Below are 21,933 nucleotides of genomic sequence, written 5' to 3'. Positions count from 1 at the left end.
ATCAGAGGACCAGTGGGTAGGGGAGCTGAATGGGGAAGGATGAGGGGGAATCTTGTTATACCTGTGCATGTGGTGTGAGCATTCGGAGAGGAGTAGCAGAAGCTGTTGATGCCTGCCTGGCAGGCAAGCTGAGGACCCTAGAAGCTTGCACCTTTTCCCTCTTCCTGGTCCTGAAATGTGCAGGAGCTGAGCCATCCCTGGTCTTGCTGCAAGCTGATATTTTCCTTTTGGAACAACCCCTACTTGCGGAAGACAGTGATCATTAAGGAATACTACCTTGACATCACTGGCACAACTTAGCTCCCAGTGCAGTGTGAGTGGGTGATGGAGGGAGTGCATGCTCCTCCTGCATGATCCTACCCTGTCTCCCCTGTATTCCTTCAGGATACAGGTTTCCTCCAGGGTGCATTGTTCGCCTCTAGTCTACTAACTCTGGGATTATGAAAGGGGAGCTCCCAGCCAATGGGCTGCACAGAAGCAGCCTTAACTTCTTCAACTGATTGTCAGACCACAACTGCCCGGGATCAAACAGGATTGCTGGGGTGGAGTTTCTCTGGGCCTCTGCAGAATTGGTGATTGGTATTAAAAAGAGTTCTTGGCTGCTCATGGGAGGGTCCGGAGCATGATCAGCCCAGTGCTGGCCTTGTTCATGTTGCCAGCAGATCATCGACAAAAGACTTGTTGATCAGTCCCATGCAGCACTACCCAGGTAGAAGGTTCTGAAACGAGAGGTAACTGAGAGAAACATGGGTTGTGAGGGGATCAGAAGCTGGGCCCTGAAGGCACAGCCGTGTAGAGGCCAGGACACTCCTTTCCCACATGGGGAATCTCAGGCTCATGCAGGCTGGATGTGGAGCCTTGGTTCGTGTCATGCACATAGACTGGATGATTGAGGACCTCATCCTCAAGTCATCCTCAAGTCACTTCATCTCCAAGTCCTACACGAAGCAGCTGTGCTTACAGCGTGAGAGTCCTACGTGATTCTGATAGAGGCAGGGTTAATCAAGCTCCTTCATCAGAATCTGCCTTCCCTGGGTCCTGCCATCCACAGGCCTCCTGCTGCTCATTGAGTTTGAGATTCCCTGGGCCCTTCACCCCCACCCCTTCTCCTGGGAAGCCCCACCAATTGCAACGGGCTTCTCTCTGGTGTCACATTGCACTTCTGTGCTGACTTTGGAGTCTTCTCTGAATTTCCACATCCGCCGCTTGGCCTCTCACCACCAACACACAGTCAAAGCTGGAAATGGCTTAAGCCTGGCTGGTGATAATACTGAAGGGCTGGGGGAGGCAATGGACAAGGACCCCAAAAGGGCAGGACATGGAGCCTACTAACATCATCTCCCACATTGCTGGAGACGGGCGTCTTCAGCTACTGAAACACCTGTGTTCCCTGTTTTGTGTTTATGTCCCTGTATCTTGCACGAGTGTGTGTACACAGGCGTGCTTGTGTCGCCTGTGTTTGTGCGTGTGTCTGGCCCGCTGAAGACACAGAGGTGAAGGCGACAGAACATGAGATGTGGAGCAACCAGAAGAGGAGGCACGAGGCATCCACAGACTTGGGGAGACTGGTCGAAGTATCTCTGCAGTGCCCATTTCCAGGACAGAAGTGAGGAAAGGATGACCAGTGACAACTGTCCTGCAAGTACCAGCCAATCGCACAGACAGTATCTCCTGAACTTCTAGGCCATTGTACTGCAGTTGGTCTAGTCTGGTATTCTGCCCTCTCGTGGAGAAATAGAAGAATGCTTATGAATGTAATTTATAAAATCCAAATGTATTCTTTACATGTTGAAGAAGATACTGTATAACTTTATTAAAAATTAATACATACTCATAACAGAAAATGTAAAGTTGCTAGAAAAATACAAGGAAAGAAAAAAGTCATCCATGATATCATTTATCATTAGCTCAGAATTCTGAGTTCCTGGGACAGGGAGATAAAAAGATGAGGGTGCACTTGTTCTTTTAGTATAAAATTATCTTTTCTGCTATTTGAATGCCAACATAGAACTTGATTCTGATAAGTGATTCTTGCTTTCTTTACTTATCTTTCAGCCTCTAATTTTACAAATACCTAGTTATTTGACCCCCTGTTTAGAGACTGTTTGCTTCAAGGTTTTCATGTTGTTGTTGTTGGTTTTCCATTTTTGCTATGATTAAACAATATTGCATGTCGTGGCTATGGTAAATAGTGCTACAGTGAACATTGGGGTGCATGCATCTTTTTGAATTAAGGTTTTCTCCAGGAAAATGCCCAGGAGTAGGTCGTATGGTGATTATATTTTTAGTTTTTTAAGGAGCTGCTATAGTGTTCATCATAGTGTTGGTACCAATTTACATGCCCACCGACAGTGCAAGAGGGTTCCCTTTTCTACACACTCTCTCCAAATTAATATTTGTGGAATTTTTGATGAGGGCTCTTTGGGCTGGTGTGAAGTAATACCTCATTGTAGTTTTGATTTGCATTTCTCTGGTAACTAGTGATGTTGAGCATATTTTCAAGTGTTTGTTGGCCATCTGTGTGTCTTCTTTCGGAAAATGTCTTATTTAGATCTGCCCGTTTATTGATTGAGTTGTTGTTTTTTTTTTTTAAATACTGGGCTACGTGTGCTGTTTGTATATTTTGGAGAATAATGCCTTGATAACTAATGAGAACTATCTGTGTAGCACAGGTAACTGTCTTCAGTACTCTGTGGTGGCCTAAATGGGAAGGAAATTAAAACACACACACACACACACACACACACACACAGCTTATTTACTTTTCTGTACAGCAGGAAGTAACACAACATTGTAAAGCAACTTACATACTGTAGGCTCCGCTTGTAGAAAGTTCTAGATGAGGCAAAACTAATCTGTTCTGAAAGAACTGAGAACAGGAGTTGCATGGTGTAAGGGCAGTGTGGGGATGGGGCCCAAGACACTTTCAAGGATGATGGGAAAATATATTGCAGGGAAGATATATATATATCAGTGAAATTGCATAAATACTTCGGCAGTGTAAATTTCAAACAAGGTATTCTTAAGTAGCTCCATGCATTTGTAAATCTACTAGATACTGTCAAATTGTCTTTCAGAATGCTCCATCATTTTATGCTTTCACAGAGATGCATGAGCATTCATTTTCCAACCTCTCATCGTCAATTTGCAGGAAATATTTCGTATCACTCAATGCTCTCATTGAACTTTTGGCAATTTGCATTGTGAAAAATTGTATTCCATTATTGTTTTGGTTTGCATTGGGACTTCCCTGTTGGCTGAGATGGTGAGAGCGTCTACCTACAATGTGGGAGACCCGGGTTCGATCCCTGGGTCAGGAAGATCCCCTAGAGAAGGAAATGGCAACCCACTTCAGTATTCTTGCCTGGAAAATCCCATGGACAGAGGAGCCTGGTAGACTACAGTCCATGGGGTTGCAAACAGTCGGACACGACTGAGCGACTTCACTTCTTCGATTACCAATTAGGTTAAAGATTTCCTCCTGCTTTTTGGTAATTTTTCTTATTTTCCTTCTAAGTAATTTGTATTTCTTTGTTCGCTTTGTTTACTTCATGTTTGTCTTCTCTTGGGTTTTTCATCGTCTTTTCTTATTTTAACTTTTGAACTCTGCATAAATTAGGTAAATGCACACTTTGTCAGCTCTCTCCCAAATATTTCTCAATTGTCATTTTATGATTCCTTGTTTATTATTTATTTACCCATGCAGAAACTTTTCTACAAAGTGCAAGATTTCCCTTCTTAGCTACTGGACAAAGATCACTTAAATTAAACAATTTAAATAACTGAGAAAAATTCCAAGGACCTAGAGAGTGTAGGTTGAAAGTTTTCAGGGAGGGGTGGCAACTCTCTTTGAGTTCACCTGTGTGCCTTTCCACATGTACTTTTCAATAAACTACCCTGAAATATATCTATATATATAGATATATATGTATAAAGAGAATAAATGAAGTTGAGGCGGGTAGCTCCATGATGGGCCAAGATGAACCCAGGATGGATGTGGCTGCACCTGGGACTCCAAACAGAGGAGTCAGCCATAGTTTGGTCAGCCCTGTGAAGCCAGCGGGGACATGTCTCTAGAGCTGTGACTGGAGGACTCTTGGCGCCCCAGCAGTACTCAAAGCCAAGATCACCAGGAGGGGAGCACAAGCAGGACGATGATGCTGCACAGTGGGCCTGTCTCCCCTGGGCCACAGGGAAGGTGATGCTGCTTTTACTATGGAAAATGTGGTCTGTGGATATTGGGAAAAGAACTTGGTCTGTGCACAGAGTGTGAAAAAGTAAGGAAGAACCATGACTACTTTCGCCACAGTGCATATCCTAGCCCATTTCTCCCCATCATGTTTCAGCTCATATTTGTAAAGTTGGAATTAGACTTCATGTGCATTTTGGTTTGCTCTGTACATTCCCAAAGATTTTATTATAAAAATTTCCAAACATTCAACAAAGTGGAAATTTTTTTCTTGCTAATACACAAAGACATCCCACCTTGATTCTACTGTAACCATTTTCCGTACTTCCTTTGTCACGCATCTATCCATTTTTCCATCCCTATATCCACCCATTAATCGATCTCACTCCTTGGTGCATTTTGTGGGAGATTGCAGACATCAGTATGTGTCTCTATTTCAGCAAGCCTACCATTAAGTAGTGAGCTGTATTTGTTTACAGTTTTCTTTGAAATATAAGCTTTACATACAGTGAAATATACCAATCTTTTTTCCCCAGTCATGTTCTTTTTTAGTTGAAGATTAGTTGATTTACAATGTTGTGTTACTTTCTGCTTTACAGCCAAGTGATTCAGTTATATACATAAATGTGCAATATGCATTCTGTGGGTGTGTGTGTATACATACAGATTCATTTATTTAATCCTTACACTGTGCCACGTGTGGGTTTAGTTCACTGACCAGAGATTGAACCTGTATCCCCTCAAATGAGGAACAGATTAGTTTTGCCTCATCTAGAACTTTCTACAGGCGGAGCCTACAGTATGTAAGTTGCTTTACAATGTTGTGTTACTTCCTGCTGTACAGAAAAGTAAATAAGCTGTGTGTGTGTGTGTGTGTGTGTGTGTGTGTGTGTGTGTTTTAATTTCCTTCCCATTTAGGCCACCACAGAGTACTGAAGACAGTTACCTGTGCTACACAGATAGTTCTCATTAGTTATCAAGGCATTATTCTCCAAAATATACAAACAGCACACGTAGCCCAGTATTTAAAAAAAAAAAACAACAACTCAATCAATAAACGGGCAGATCTAAATAAGACATTTTCCGAAAGAAGACACACAGATGGCCAACAAACACTTGAAAATATGCTCAACATCACTAGTTACCAGAGAAATGCAAATCAAAACTACAATGAGGTATTACTTCACACCAGCCCAAAGAGCCCTCATCAAAAATTCCACAAATATTAATTTGGAGAGAGTGTGTAGAAAAGGGAACCCTCTTGCACTGTCGGTGGGCATGTAAATTGGTACCAACACTATGATGAACACTATAGCAGCTCCTTAAAAAACTAAAAATATAATCACCATACGACCTACTCCTGGGCATTTTCCTGGAGAAAACCTTAATTCAAAAAGATGCATGCACCCCAATGTTCACTGTAGCACTATTTACCATAGCCACGACATGCAATATTGTTTAATCATAGCAAAAATGGAAAACCAACAACAACAACATGAAAACCTTGAAGCAAACAGTCTCTAAACAGGGGGTCAAATAACTAGGTATTTGTAAAATTAGAGGCTGAAAGATAAGTAAAGAAAGCAAGAATCACTTATCAGAATCAAGTTCTATGTTGGCATTCAAATAGCAGAAAAGATAATTTTATACTAAAAGAACAAGTGCACCCTCATCTTTTTATCTCCCTGTCCCAGGAACTCAGAATTCTGAGCTAATGATAAATGATATCATGGATGACTTTTTTCTTTCCTTGTATTTTTCTAGCAACTTTACATTTTCTGTTATGAGTATGTATTAATTTTTAATAAAGTTATACAGTATCTTTTTCAACATGTAAAGAATACATTTGGATTTTATAAATTACATTCATAAGCATTCTTCTATTTCTCCACGAGAGGGCAGAATACCAGACTAGACCAACTGCAGTACAATGGCCTAGAAGTTCAGGAGATACTGTCTGTGCGATTGGCTGGTACTTGCAGGACAGTTGTCACTGGCCATCCTTTCCTCACTTCTGTCCTGGAAATGGGCACTGCAGAGATACTTCGACCAGTCTCCCCAAGTCTGTGGATGCCTCGTGCCTCCTCTTCTGGTTGCTCCACGTCTCACGTTCTGTCGCCTTCACCTCTGTGTCTGCAGCGGGCCAGACACACGCACAAACACAGGCGACACAAGCACGCCTGTGTACACACACTCGTGCAAGATACAGGGACATAAACACAAAACAGGGAACACAGGTGTTTCAGTAGCTGAAGACGCCCGTCTCCAGCAATGTGGGAGATGATGTTAGTAGGCTCCATGTCCTGCCCTTTTGGGGTCCTTGTCCATTGCCTCCCCCAGCCCTTCAGTATTATCACCAGCCAGGCTTAAGCCATTTCCAGCTTTGACTGTGTGTTGGTGGTGAGAGGCCAAGCGGCGGATGTGGAAATTCAGAGAAGACTCCAAAGTCAGCACAGAAGTGCAATGTGACACCAGAGAGAAGCCCGTTGCAATTGGTGGGGCTTCCCAGGAGAAGGGGTGGGGGTGAAGGGCCCAGGGAATCTCAAACTCAATGAGCAGCAGGAGGCCTGTGGATGGCAGGACCCAGGGAAGGCAGATTCTGATGAAGGAGCTTGATTAACCCTGCCTCTATCAGAATCACGTAGGACTCTCACGCTGTAAGCACAGCTGCTTCGTGTAGGACTTGGAGATGAAGTGACTTGAGGATGACTTGAGGATGAGGTCCTCAATCATCCAGTCTATGTGCATGACACGAACCAAGGCTCCACATCCAGCCTGCATGAGCCTGAGATTCCCCATGTGGGAAAGGAGTGTCCTGGCCTCTACACGGCTGTGCCTTCAGGGCCCAGCTTCTGATCCCCTCACAACCCATGTTTCTCTCAGTTACCTCTCGTTTCAGAACCTTCTACCTGGGTAGTGCTGCATGGGACTGATCAACAAGTCTTTTGTCGATGATCTGCTGGCAACATGAACAAGGCCAGCACTGGGCTGATCATGCTCCGGACCCTCCCATGAGCAGCCAAGAACTCTTTTTAATACCAATCACCAATTCTGCAGAGGCCCAGAGAAACTCCACCCCAGCAATCCTGTTTGATCCCGGGCAGTTGTGGTCTGACAATCAGTTGAAGAAGTTAAGGCTGCTTCTGTGCAGCCCATTGGCTGGGAGCTCCCCTTTCATAATCCCAGAGTTAGTAGACTAGAGGCGAACAATGCACCCTGGAGGAAACCTGTATCCTGAAGGAATACAGGGGAGACAGGGTAGGATCATGCAGGAGGAGCATGCACTCCCTCCATCACCCACTCACACTGCACTGGGAGCTAAGTTGTGCCAGTGATGTCAAGGTAGTATTCCTTAATGATCACTGTCTTCCGCAAGTAGGGGTTGTTCCAAAAGGAAAATATCAGCTTGCAGCAAGACCAGGGATGGCTCAGCTCCTGCACATTTCAGGACCAGGAAGAGGGAAAAGGTGCAAGCTTCTAGGGTCCTCAGCTTGCCTGCCAGGCAGGCATCAACAGCTTCTGCTACTCCTCTCCGAATGCTCACACCACATGCACAGGTATAACAAGATTCCCCCTCATCCTTCCCCATTCAGCTCCCCTACCCACTGGTCCTCTGATTCTCCCTCTGCTGCTGCTGCTAAGTCGCTTTAGTCGTGTCCGACTCTGTGCGACCCCATAGACGGCAGACCACCAGGCTCCACCATCCCTGTGATTATCCAGAGAAGAACACTGGACTGGGTTGCCATTTCCTTCTCCAATGCATGAAAGTGAAAAGTGAAAGTGAAGTCGCTCAGTCGTGTCCGACTCTTCCCGACCCCATGGACTGCAGCCTACCAGGCTCCTCCATCCATGGGATTTTCCAGGCAAGAGTGCTGGAATGGGAGTCTCCCTCACTGAGCTTCCAGTCCATCATGTCGTTAACCAAGTATTTGTCTTGGTTACTGATAATGATGGACACCTGGGGGTGGTTCATAATCTGCTTTACGTCAAGGAGCCAGTCATGTCACATGCCGGGCAAGGGAGTGCCATGAGCAACAGGGCTTGTCTCGGGCAGAACAAGGACGCTGACACAGGCATCTGCAAGGGCTCTGGGCACTCCTTCGTGCCCAGCCACCCCACCACTGTCCCCAGCCCCTGCCATACCATCAGACACGCTCATGAGTCTCGGTCCCCCATGGTCTCCTGCATCTGAGGCTATCTGCATCCGCCTAGGGAGAGTGTTTCTGACTGCTCCTCATTTCTGCCTGGCCTGTGTTTGTTGGGTAGTGGCATGTCACCGTTTAGAATGTCAGGAACGGCAGTCTCTGTGGCACATCGTGTCTGCGGGCAAGTGTGTACGTTGTGTGGGTACACTTGTGTGTCTGTGTGTGTGTTTAGCAAGAAAACCCTGGGTCTCTGATCTGTTACCTGTCTTCAAAAGGGGTGGCAATGATGTGTCTGCAGTCGTCTTTCACTCATAGCATACAAGGACAGCAGTCCCTTCCAGCTCCACAAGGGTGGACAACCTCGTCCTTCTGCACTGCACTCGTGGGGAAACCTTCAGGGGCTCTGATGGACCGGGATGGGTTGTGAGACTTCTGCTGTCTCTACTACTTTCCAGGATTATCCGCAATTGCGATGAAAGCTCTCTGGGAATGTTCCTCTGGCCTACTGTCACTGCTAACTCCTGACATAGTGTCCCCGCCAGGAGACTCCTGTGCATCTGCTCTTCAGATGCAGGGGTAAAGGAGGCACCAAGAGTCATGCCTCTGACACCCACAGCTGTGGTGGACCTGCCCAGGCTCTCTCTCGAGGTGCCTTTGGAGACTGCCACTCCACCAGCCCCTCTTCCCTCAGCCCCCTCACCTTGCCTGTGCCCTCTTCCCCAACCTTCCTCCTGCCACCCCTCCATGTCGTCCTCCTGAGAAGCCGAACCCATGGAGTGGAGGTCAGGATACAGCTTTGGCCCAGAAGCCAGGGATGCCCTGGATGATGGCACTTCTTCCAGCCACGTGAGCCTTCTTCCTCTATTGGTTCTTCCTCCTGATAGGAGCGCAGGTCCTGTGGTCTGTCTCATGCCGAGAGCTCATCTCTCCCTGCAGGGCTGCCAGCACCTCTAGTCCCTCCAGCGCAGGCCAGTCACTCAGGGCTCCTGGCCTTGAATGTTCCTGGCTCTAGTCCTTTGGCTTCTCTTCACACACCTACGAGGACATCTGCTCCTTCTCCTTGTCAGTCACCACCTCCATCTCCTTATTAATGTCTACCACCAGCAGCTGGAACCAGCAATAGCACGATCCGCGCCAATTCTGCCCCCTCCAGGTCCGCGACTTCCACACCGCCTCCACCCTGAAGAGAGCAACCTCCTCACCTGGAACGTCCCCTGGTGCCTGCAACATCCCTGATGACCCCACGGTGCTGGCAGGTCGCAGGGGCCCTGCCTCCTGAACCCAGGATCACAACTACAAAGTTCCACAGTCCTCCACGGCTCCGGCCTTCTTCTGGCTGTGTCTCACTCTCCACGTGGCCCTGGCCTTGACCCCGAGCTGGGGCAGCAGTTAAGGGGCTGGACATGACAACATGGCAGGTGGCATGCCCAGCCTGTCCACAGGCTGCAGTCACCCTCTGGAGATAGCTTCATCTTTCTGGGGGTGCTCTGAGACTGAGGAAAATGGCGGGGAATGGCCTGGGCCATGGTGCGCATTCCAGCCCCAATCACCCAGGCACTCGGGCCCCCTAGGCTGCTGGAGCTGTGAGTCACGCCCAGGTTGGTGGGCCAAAATCTCGACCAATCACAGAGAAGATAGTGGGAGGCACCTTCCAGGGACACTCCCCTAGCCCAGAGGGAATTGCTCCAGGGGGTCCTGGGCTCCAGCGCCCACACTGCTGCCTTTGCTCCAGTGAACGTGCCTGTCCACATACTTTCCCTGCCTTGTATCTGGCACCTCCCGGGTGCCAACGGCCATTGACTTGGCCTCTGGAAAACCGAACTACGAGTTCCCTGCTCCCATATCCAAAAAGCACATTCCCATGTCCCACAGGACCTTTAACCACTGAGAGCTCTCCCAATGTGTCCAATGAAAGGCAGGGGGTCAGTGTGGCTGGATAGTTGCCCTCCATTGGACAGAGAGTCAGATGCTGTCTGGATGATAGTGGATCGGGTACAAACCCACCTGTTTGCTACATTTGAGCTCCACTGCTCAGGGCACCAGAGCCATAGGGCACAGAGCTCTCTCTGTGTCTGTCTCTGCTTCTGGTTTCCTGCCCATCTTTCCGTGTGTGTAGTAGGGGCTTTTGTCTGTTTGGCTCTCTCTCTCTAACTGGTGTTGGTGCCCTCTGTCAATCTCTGGACAACAGAGCTTGGAAAAGACCCTTAACCTTGGCATGAAGCCAAAGCCCTCTCCTGTGTGAGTTGCATCCAGGGAGAGGCGACTTTGTCAGTCCACACAGTTGAAGAATGCTTTCTCAAACTTGAGAGGCGAACACAGGCAATGTCTGCTGAACCACAGCAGGGGACAGGTGTCCTTCCCTCCCTTGCATGATAGACATGAACACTGCACAGGACTAAGGCGACTTGGCCACACTTTGGAGAGACGGAGAAACAGAGCATGCTCTTGCTGGCATGAAGGAACGCCCAGAACCCTGTTGCAATGCCAGTCAGTGAGATATTAAGGACAGCACTGCATTAAGGGCCATGATTCTTTGGTATTAGACGAACTGAAGTCTGCCCATTTACCACACAGAGGCCCTTTCCAAGTTGTTCTGTTCTCATCTAGCCTCCAGATGAGAACACTTCGCAGCCTATCCTGTCTCCCCAGCCCCGTGGGGCTGGGAGCAGTGAGAGAATCAACCTAATCCATTCTTTGCATAGTCCTGATACCCAAGGGTTCTGCGAAGAATACAAAGAATGACGTTTCAAACTGGCAAACTCTGCAGGTAGCAGCTGCTTATGCTACAGTGCCTGTCTGTCTCCCAAAGCTTACAAAAAAGTCAAGGTGTGCTCATGTGCCTGGTCATGCTGGGGAATGTTCCTGCACTTGAGAGGGACAGAAAGGTCTTTGTAGCTGGGCATGCAAGGGCTGTAGGCCCCGCCTCGTCTGTGCCTGGGAATCCACCCCGTTCTGTTTTTCATATTCTGTGCATCCTCACCGACCACCCCCAGTTGCTTTCTTCCAGCCTTTCCTTTCTGGCAGGGATCCAGGGTGCAGCAGCTTGATTCCACTTACAGCTTGCTTGCTCGGTGAGATCCTTGGGCTCATTTCCCTGGCTTCCATGATTCTGCTGCCCCACGGTCTAAGAACTTTACACAAGTTCTTTCACATTTTTGGTGTCCATTCTTCCGTCTCCCAGCCCAGCCAGTTCTGATATCTCTCTCTCTTTCTCTCTCTCTCACACACACACACAACCTTAAAGGAGACTTGCACAAATACAGAACTATAGGTCTACTTATCCAGAATAATGGAATTTGTAACCACCCCTCTTTTTTTGTCCTGGTCACTTTCTTTCATTCGCTCTTCAATCAAGTCAAAGTCCTCTTCGACCTCTATGACTTACCCTGGAAGGTTATACAGTCCTTGGATTTGCTCGTGAGGGGAACCGACCTGTAAAGAGGTGGGCGGGTTTGGAGGTTCTCCCCATGGAGAGCTGAGTGATGCGCCCCTGTGTTCTGTGTCCTCCCATCATGTTGGACAGGGTCACAGTGCCCATCACTTTGGCATGCTTCCTTTCCCTGTGCTTTCCTTCCAGGAAACACACAGAGATGGCCAGGGATTTCGCACTTGGCTGACTTCAGTTCAGTTCAGTTCAGTCTCTCAGTCGTGTCCCACTCTTTGCGACCCCAAGGACTTGTCGCACTCCAGGCTTCCCTGAACATCACCAAGTCCTGGAGCGTACTGAAACTCATGTCCAATAGTCAGTGATGCCATCTAACCATCTCATCCTCTGTCGCCTATCCCCTTGTACCTTTGATCTTTCCCAGCATCAGGGTCTTTTCCAATGAGACAGTTCTTCGCATCACGTGGTCAGATACTGGAGTTTCAGCTTCAGCTTCAGCTTCAGTCCTTCCATTGAATAGTCAGGACTGATATCCTTTAGGTTTGACTGATTTGATCTCCTTATATTCCGAGGGACTCTCAAGAGTCTTCTCCAACAACACAGTTGAAAAGCATCAATTCTTCAGCACTCACCTTTCTTTATAGTCCAACTCTCACGTCTATACATGACTAATGGAAAAACCATAGCTTTGACTAGACGGACCTTTGTCAGCAAAGTAATATTTCTGCTTTTAAATATACTGTCAAGGTTACTCATAGCTTTTCTTCCAAGGAGCAAGAGTCTTTTGATTTCATGGCTGCAGTCACCATCTGTAGTGATTTTGGAGCCCCCCAAAATAAAGTCTGTCATTGTTTCCATCATTTCCCCATCTATTTGCCATGAAGTGATGGGACCGGATGCAGTGATCTTAGTTTTTGGAATGCTGATTTTTAAGCCAACTTTTTCACTTGCCTCTTTCACTTTTATCAAGAGGCATTTCAGTTCTTCTTCGCTTTCGGCTATAAGGGTGTGTCATCTGCATATCTGTGGTTGTTGATATTTCTACTGACTATCTTGACTGTAGCTTGTGCTTCATCCAGCCTGGAATTTCGCATGATGTACTCTGCACATAATTTAAATAAGCAGGATGACAATATACAGTGTTGACACACTCCGTTCCCAATTCAGAACCAAACAGTATGAAAAGGCAAAAAGGATATGACACTGCACAATGAACTCCCCGGGTCAGTAGGTGCCCAATATGCTACTGGAGAAGAGTGGAGAAATAGCTCCAGAAAGAATAAAGAGACAGAGCCAAAGCAAAATGTAACTGATGATGGAAGGAAAATCTGATGCTGTGAAGAACAATACTGCATAGGAACTTGGAATCTTAGGTCCATGAATCAAGGTAATTTGGAAGTGGTCAAACAGGTGATGGCAAGAGTGATCACTGACATTGTAGGAATCAGTGAACTAAAATGGACTTGATTTGGTGGATTTAATTCAGATGACCACTATATCGACTACTATGGGCAAGAATCCCTTAGAAGAAATGGCGTTGCCCTCATAATCAACAAAAGAGTCTGAAATGCAGTACTTGGGTGCAATCTCAAAAATGACAGAAAGAGCTCTGCACATTTCCAAGGCAAACCATTCAATATCACAGTAATCCAAGTCTATGCCCCAACCAGTAATGCTGAAGAAGCTGAAGTTAAATGGTTCTATGAAGACCTACAAGACCTTTTAGAACTAACACCAAAAAAAAGATGTCTTTTACACCATAGGGGCTAGAATGCTAAAGTAGGAAATCAAGAGATACCTGGAGTAAAAGGCAAAATTTGGCCTGGGAGTACAAAATGAAGCAGGGCAAAGCCTAACAGAGTATTGCCAAGAGAATGCACTGGTCATAGCATACACCCTCTTCCAACAACACAAGAGAAGACTCTACACATGGACATCACCAGTTGGTCAACACCGAAATCAGACTGATTATATTGTTTGCAGCCAAAGATGGAGAAGCTCTATAGAGTCAGCAAAAAGAAGACCAAGAGCTGACTGTGGCTCAGATCATGAACTCCTTACTGCAAAATTCAGATTTAAATTGAAGAAAGTAGGGAAAACCACCAGGCCATTCAGGTCTGACCTAAATGAAATCCCTTACGATTATACAGTGGAAATGACAAATAGATTCAAGGGATTAGATCTGATAGACAAAGTGCCTGAAGAACTATGGATGGAGGTTCATGACATTGTTCAGGAGGCAGTGATCAAGACCATCCCCAAGAAAAAGAAATGCAAAAAGGTAAAATGGTTGTCTGAGGAGGCCTTTCAAATAGCTGAGAATCTAAGAAAAGCTAAAGGCAAAGGAGAAAAGAAAAGCTATACCCATTTGAATACGGAGTTCCAAAGAATTAGCACAGAGATATAAGAAATCCTTCCTCGGTGATCAATGCAAAGAAATAGAGGAAAGCAATAGAATGGAAAAGACTAGAGACATCTTCGAGAAAATTAGAGATATGAAGGGAATATTTCATGCAAAGATGGGCACAATAAAGGGCAGAAATGGTATGGACCTAACAGAAGCAGAAGATATTAAGAAGAAGTGGCAAGAATATACAGAAGGACTATAAAAAAAATATCATCATGACCTAGATAACCACAATAGTGTGATCACTCTCCTAGAGCCAGACATCCTGGAATGCGAAGTCAAGTGGGCCTTCGGAAGCATCACTACCAACAAAGCTAGTGGAGCTGATGGAATTCCAACTGAGCTATTTCAAATCCTTAAAGATGATGTTGTGAAAGTGCTGCACTCAATATGCCAGCAAATTTGGAAAACTCAGCAGTGGCCACAGGACTGGAAAAGGTCAGTTTTCATTCCAATCCCAAAGAAAGGCCATGCCAAAGAACGTTCAAACGACCACACAGTTACACTCATCTCACACACTAGGAAAGTAATGCTCAAAATTCTCGAAATCAGGCTTCAACAGTTTGTGAACCATGAAGTTCCAGATGTTCAGGCTAGATTAAGAAAATGCAGAGGAACCAGAGAAATAAAATTGCCAACATCGGTTGGATCATCAAAAAAGCAAAAGAGTTCCCAGAAAACATCTAGTTCTGCTTTATTGACTACTCCAAAGCCTTTGACTGTGTGGATCACAGCAAAATGTGGAAACTTCTTAAAGAGGTGGGAATAGCAGACCACCTTACCTGTCTCCTGAGAAATCTGTGTGCAGGTGAAGAAGCACCAGTTTGAACCGGACGTGGAACAACAGACATGGAGCTGACTTAGAGCAACCTTTTCTCAGCATGCACGTCCTAAGAATATTCCTTACCAATGCCGTGCTCGTCGCAGGCCCAGCACCCCCTGTCCAGGGCCAGCACCTTCTGACCGAGGTTCCCCTGCTCTTCCCTACTCTGTACTTTTCCATTTGCAACTGTTTTCCTTTACACTCAGTTGCTATCTTCCTGTAGCAGGAAAATGCCAAATAGATGCCCAGTTCCCCAACAGGCCAAAGAGAATGTGACAGGCTTCTGACTCTGATACAGTGCCGTGAAGAAGGTGCACATGGATCCAGAGGGGCTCTGACAAAACAAAGCACTGAACACACAGCTGAAATGGTAAGCTGGCCTCCCTTCCTGTCGGCTCTACAGTTTACTACTACCAACAAAGAGCCCCACACGAAAGGCACCCTGGGATATCTGCCCACCCTACGCCCACAGCTCTCCTCTCCCGTGTGCAGAAAACAGCATTCTTCTAAATGCACCAAGAGGGGTTGATTCCACCAGGCCTCACTGACTTGCTGAATGGCAAAGCTCTCTTTCTGCTGCCCTCGCTCGGCTGTGGTAGGTCTGCCTACAGCTCAGGCATTCCCTAACTCTTTTACACAGTGTGGGCTACTAAACCCGGCCAATGGTTGGGCCGGGGGACATCCGAGACACTCACTTAGAATCCAGGGTCCCTGTGAGAGTCATGTGCAGGTCTCCTTCAGGAACTCCATGATGAAAGCGAGGTTGTGCTCCCGTGAGGCTTTCAGGACTCTCCTTCAGGTGCAGACTGACACCTTTAACCCTTTGCCTTCCATGGCCAAGGAGGAAACTGCCAAGAAAGGAGGAAATTAACATCAAAACCTCTGGAGCTTTAGGTAGATATACTTCTAAGTGTTTTATTTTTTTTGTTGCAATGGTGAATGGTATTGTTTCCTTAATTTCTCTTTCTGTTTTCTCATTGTTAGTGTATAGGAATGAAAAGGATTTCTGTGTGTTAATTTTATATCCTGCAACTTTACTATACTCATTGATTAGCTTTAGTAATTTTCTGGTAGAGTCTTTAGGGTTTTCTACGTAGAGGATCATGTCATCTGCAACCAGTGAGAGTTTTACTTCTTCTTTTCCTATCTGGATTTATTTTCTTTCTTTTTCTGCTCTGACTGCTGTGGCCAACACTTCCAAAACTATGTTGAATAGTAGTGGTGAGAGTGGGCACCCTTGTCTTGTTCCTGACTTTAGCGGAAATGCATTCACTTTTTCACCATTGAGAGTAATGTTTGCTGTGGGTTTGTCATATATAGCTTTTATTATGTTGAGGTATGTTCCTTCTATTCCTGCAGCACTGTTATAATAGCCAGGACATGGAAGCAACCTAGATGCCCATCAGCAGACGAATGGATAAGAAAGCTCTGGCACATATACACAATGGAATATTACTCAGCCATTAAAAAGAATACATTTGAATCAGTTCTAATGAGATGGATGAAACTGTAGCCCATTATACAGAGTGAAGTAAGCCAGAAAGATAAACACCAATACAGCATACTAACACATATATTTAAAAAGATGGTAACGATAACCCTATAGGCAGGACAGAAAAAGAGACACAGATGTATAGAACTGAATTTTGGACTCTGTAGGAGAGGGCGAGGTTGGGGTGATCTGAGAGAATAACATTGAAACATGTATATTATCAAGTGTGAAACAAATTGCCAGCCCAGGTTGGATGCATGAGACAAGTGCTCAGGGCTGTTGCACTGGGAAGATCCAGAGGGATGGGATGGGGAGGGAGGTGGGAGGGGGGATCAGGATGGGGAACACATGTAAATCCATGGCTGATTCATGTCAATGCATGGCAAAAACCACTACAATATTGTAAAGTAATTAGCCTCCAACTAATAAAAATAAATGAAAAAAAAAAAGAAAAAAAAACTTCTGGAGCAAGCAATGGGGCCTCTTTTACAGGACTGCTATTCACTATCCCCTGGAGCCTGAAAACCAGCAGGCTCTGAACTGCCAACTGTCTCTCACTGCCCAAGGGTCCCTGTACACAAACAGCCCACCAGCCTTGCTTCATCACTGTTCTCTCTCACACAGACACACACCAGCATAGGGGCACACACATGCACCTCACACCATTGCTTTTCTCAACCTTTCTGCACGGCCATTTAGGCTGGAAGTTCCTGGATGGATTCCATACCCATACCATGTCTCTCCTAGGATGCCTGGGCTTTCAAACTGAGGCCTTACCTTAGCCCGTCATTTGTCTCGCATGGTGCCAATGTGTGCCACTCTGGGGGAGGGAGGGTTCTGGCTGACAGGCTGATGTTAGGCAGCACTAGCCCAGGACCTTCAGCTATCTCCTTCTCACATGTGTGGGAGAAGTAAGTCTCCAGTGAAGCAGGCTCACTTTCCTTGCCTCCTCCTCCCAGTCTCTACCCTTTTCTCAAGGACCTTGGTCTCTTCACAATCCTGGGTCCTGCAGGAGCCATATCTACCTTTCCCACGGCAGCCAATGCCCCACAGACGGAGGGGTCCACAGGCAGCGGTTTTAAAGCCCCACACCACTTGATCTACTCTGGGTGACTCCTCAAACCCTCTACCCCTGCTTAACAACACAAACAGACAAAACAACACAGCAGAAATTGTGAGCTTGTTTATGTCTCTTTCTCTAATTGCAGAGTTGTGGAGTCACTGTCAGGAGCTGTCCCTGGCCATCCTTCTTTCGTTGCTGTCCTGGGCATGGGCACCACACAGATGCGTGGACCAGTCTCCCCTAGGCTGTGGGTGCCTTGGGCCTCCTCTTCTGGTTGTTCCACATCTCATGCTCTTTCACCCTCATCTCTGCGTCTGCAGTGGGCCAGAACCATGCACCATCCAAAAACACAGGTGACACGAACCCACGCCTGTACATGCACACGGGTGAGACACAGGGACAGAACCATAACAGAGAACACGTTTCAGTACCTGAAGAACCAGTGGTTCACACGAAATACAGAGATTTCCATAGTTCTTATGGGAAATTCCCCATTCTGATCTTCAAATGTGAAATACAGAGAAGCCCAACTTTATGAAAGAGTATTAGCACCCAGATTTTTATATAAGAGATACAGAGAATTCCATATCTCATGGTGGAAAATTGTCTTGGTGTATGTGTGAGAAATACAAAGAATTCCATATTTCATGAAGAAACAGTGATGCCCATGGTGGTCATGGCGACCTCATTCAAAAGGACTTATGCCAGGACTGTTACAGTCAGTGCTCCTGAAGCCATGGCAGGCCACTGTCGACACATGCCTCCACCAGAGACTCCTGAACACTCACTGGCCTCTCTCGTGGCCTCCCTGCTCCTTGCTCCTGGGTCCTGGTGCACACAAGGTTGTGTCTGTGCCTTCCAAGTGTCTGTTTCCCTTGTCCTGTGGAAGTTCCGTAACCAAACCCACTGGCCTCCAGAGTCAAATACGCTGGGAGTTCTCAGTCCCTCTGCTGGATCCACAGGGTGGGAAATCTGTTTTGGGTCCTAGAAATTTCATAACAGTGGGAGGACTTCTTTGGGATAATTGTTCTCTAGTTTATGGGTTGTCTGCTCCCAAAAACTATGGGAATCAGTAAAAGCAGTGCTAAGAGGGAAGTTGATAGCAATATAATCCTACCTCAACAAAGAAGAAAAACATCAAATAGACAGCCTAACTCAATACCTAAAGCAGCTGGGAAAATAAGTTAAAAAAAATCCAAACCCAAAGTTAGTAGAAGGAAAGAAATAAAAATCAGAGCCAAAATAAATGAAAAAGAAATGAATGCAGCAATAGTAAAGATTTACAAGACTAAAAGCTGGTTCTTTGAGAAAATAAACAAAACTGACAAACAATTAGCCAGACTTATCAAGACAAAAAAGGAGAAAAATCAAATCAAGAAAATTAGGAATGAAAAACAGGAGGTTACCACAGACAACACAGAAATACAAAGGATCATAAGAGACTATTATGAGCAACTATATGCTAATAAAATGGAGATCCAGAGGATATGGGCAGATTCTTAGAAAAGTTCAACCTTCTACGGCTAACCAGGAAGAAACAGAAATTATGAACAAGACTATTACAAAAACTGAAATCAAAACTGTGATCAAACCCCCCCCCCAAAAAAAACCCAAAGCTCAGGGACAGATGGCTTCACAGGTAAATTCTATCAAACGTTTAGAGAAAAGCTAATACCTATCCTTCTGAAACTCTTCCCAAAATATGCAGAGGAAGGAACACTTCCAAACTCCTTCTATGACAGCACAACCACCCTGATACCAAAGCCAGAAAAAGATATCACAAAAAAAGAAAATAAGAGGCCAATGTCACGGATGAACACAGATGCAAAAATCATCAACAAAATTCTAGGAAACAGATTTCAACATCACATTAAAAAGACCACAAGTATGATTAAGTCAGATGTATCCCAGGGATGCAAGGATTCTTCAATATATGCAAACTGAATAATGTGATATGCTATATTAATAAACTGAAAGACAAAATCCAAATGATAATCTCAATAGATGCGGAAAAAGCTTTTGACAAATTTCAGCACCCTTTTATGATAAAAACTCTTCGAAAATAAGTATAGATGTAACCTGACTCAACATAGTAAAGGTCATATATGATAAACCCACAGCAAACATTATTCTAAATAGTGAGAAACTGAAAGCATTCCCTCTGAGATCAGGAACAAGAGAAGGATGCCCACACTTGCCACTATTATTCAACATACTTTTGGAAGTCCTAGTATGGCTATCAGAAAAAAGAAAGAAATAAAAGGAATCCAGATTGGAAAGGAAGAGGGAAAACTGCCACTATTTGCAGATGACATGATACTGTACATAGAAAACCGTAAAGATACCATCAGAAAATTACTAGAACTAATCAGTGAATTTAGTAGTTGCAGGATACAAAATCAACACACACAAATCACATGAATTCATATTATAAACAATGAAAAAAAAAGAAAGAGAAATTAAGGAATCAATCCCATTTACCATTGCAACTAAAAGAATAAAATACCTAGGGATAACCTACCAAAGGAGGCAATAAAACTGTATACAGAATACTATAAGACACTGATGAAAGATATCAAAGATGATATAAACAGATAGAAGGATATTCCATGCTCCTGGGTTGCAAGAATCAATATTGTGAAAATGACTGTACTACCAACTGCAATCTACAGATTAAATGCAATCCCTATCAAATTACCAATGGCATTTTTCTTTTTTTTTTTTAAATTTTTTTATTAGTTGGAGGCTAATTACTTCACAACATTTCAGTGGGTTTTGTCATACATTGATATGAGTCAGCCATAGATTTACACTTATTCCCCATCCCGATCCCCCCTCCCATCTCCCTCTCCACCCGATTCCTCTGGTTCTTCCCAGTGCACCAGGCCGGAGCACTTGTCTCATGCATCCCACCTGGGCTGGTGATCTGTTTCACCATAGATAGTATACATGCTGTTCTTTTGAAACATCCCACCCTCACCTTCTCCCACAGAGTTCAAAAGTCTGTTCTGTATTTCTGTGTCTCTTTTTCTGTTTTGCATATAGGGTTATCGTTACCATCTTTCTAAATTCCATATATATGTGTTAGTATGCTGTAATGTTCTTTATCTTTCTGGCTTACTTCACTCTGTATAAGGGGCTCCAGTTTCATCCATCTCATTAGGACTGGTTCAAATGAATTCTTTTTGACGGCTGAGTAAAATTCCATGGTGTATATGTACCACAGCTTCCTTATCCATTCATCTGCTGATGGGCATCTAGGTTGCTTCCATGTCCTGGCTATTATAAACAGTGCTGCGATGAACATTGGGGTGCACGTGTCTCTTTCAGATCTGGTTTCCTCAGTGTGTATGCCCAGAAGTGGTATTGCTGGGTCATATGGCAGTTCTATTTCCAGTTTTTTAAGGAATCTCCACACTGTTTTCCATAGTGGCTGTACTAGTTTGCATTCCCACCAACAGTGTAAGAGGGTTCCCTTTTCTCCACAGCCTCTCCAGCATTTATTGCTTGTAGACTTTTGGATAGCAGCCATCCTGACTGGTGTGTAATGGTACCCTCATTGTGGTTTTGATTTGCATTTCTCTAATAATGAGTGATGTTGAGCACCTTTTCATGTGTTTGTTAGCCATCTGTATGTCTTCTTTGGAGAAATGTCTGTTTAGTTCTCTGGCCCATTTTTTGATTGGGTCATTTATTTTCCAATGGCATTTTTCATGGAGCTAGAATAAAAAATTTCACAGTTCGTATGGAAACACAAAAGACCCTGAATAGGTAAAGTAATCTTGAGAAAGAAGAATGGAACTGGAGGAATCAACTCACCTGATCTCAGAGTATACTACAAAGCTACAGTCATCAAGACAGTATGTCACTGACACAAAAACAGAAGTATAGGCCAATGGAACAAGAGAGAAAGCCCAGAGAAAAACCCACACACATATGGGCACCTTATCTTTGACAAAGAAGGTAAGAATATGCAATGGGAACAAGAGAGCATCGTCAGTAAGTCATGCTGGAGGAACTGGACAACTAAGTGCAAAAGATTGAAATTAGAAAACTTCCTAAACCATACACAAAGGTAAATTCAAAATGGACTAAAGACCTAAATGTAAGACCAGAAACTCTAAAACTCTTGGAAGAAAACATAGGCAGAACACTGAAGGACGTAAATCATAGCAAGATCCTTTATGACAAACCTCCTAGAATAAAGGAAATAAAAGCAAAAATAAATAAGTGGGAGCTAATTAAATTTAAAAGATTTGCATAGTGAGGATACTATAAACAAGATGAAAAGAGCACCCATGGAATGGGAGAAAATAACAGCAAAGGCAACAACTGACAAAGTATTAATTTCCAAAACATACAAGCAGCTCATACAAGTCAATACCAGAGAAACAAACAACCCAGTCAAAAAGTGGGCAAAAGTCCCAAA

At 45.0% G+C, this 21,933-nt stretch overlaps 1 long non-coding RNA gene across 1 annotated transcript; it reads left to right on the top strand.

Annotated features, from left to right (window-relative positions):
* The first annotated feature begins 5,727 nt into the window (after positions 1–5,727).
* Positions 5,728–21,687, top strand: LOC122435059. The gene is made up of 3 exons (XR_006267568.1): positions 5,728–5,739; positions 12,166–12,168; positions 21,536–21,687. It is a non-coding gene; the product is annotated as an uncharacterized LOC122435059 (long non-coding RNA).
* The last annotated feature ends 246 nt before the right edge of the window (positions 21,688–21,933 follow it).

This window comes from Cervus canadensis, chromosome X, assembly GCF_019320065.1.
Source record: "Cervus canadensis isolate Bull #8, Minnesota chromosome X, ASM1932006v1, whole genome shotgun sequence".
Lineage (NCBI taxonomy): Eukaryota > Metazoa > Chordata > Mammalia > Artiodactyla > Cervidae > Cervus > Cervus canadensis.
The sequence above is the reverse complement of the archived record's forward strand: the minus strand, read 5'-3'. Positions and strand labels throughout refer to the sequence as shown.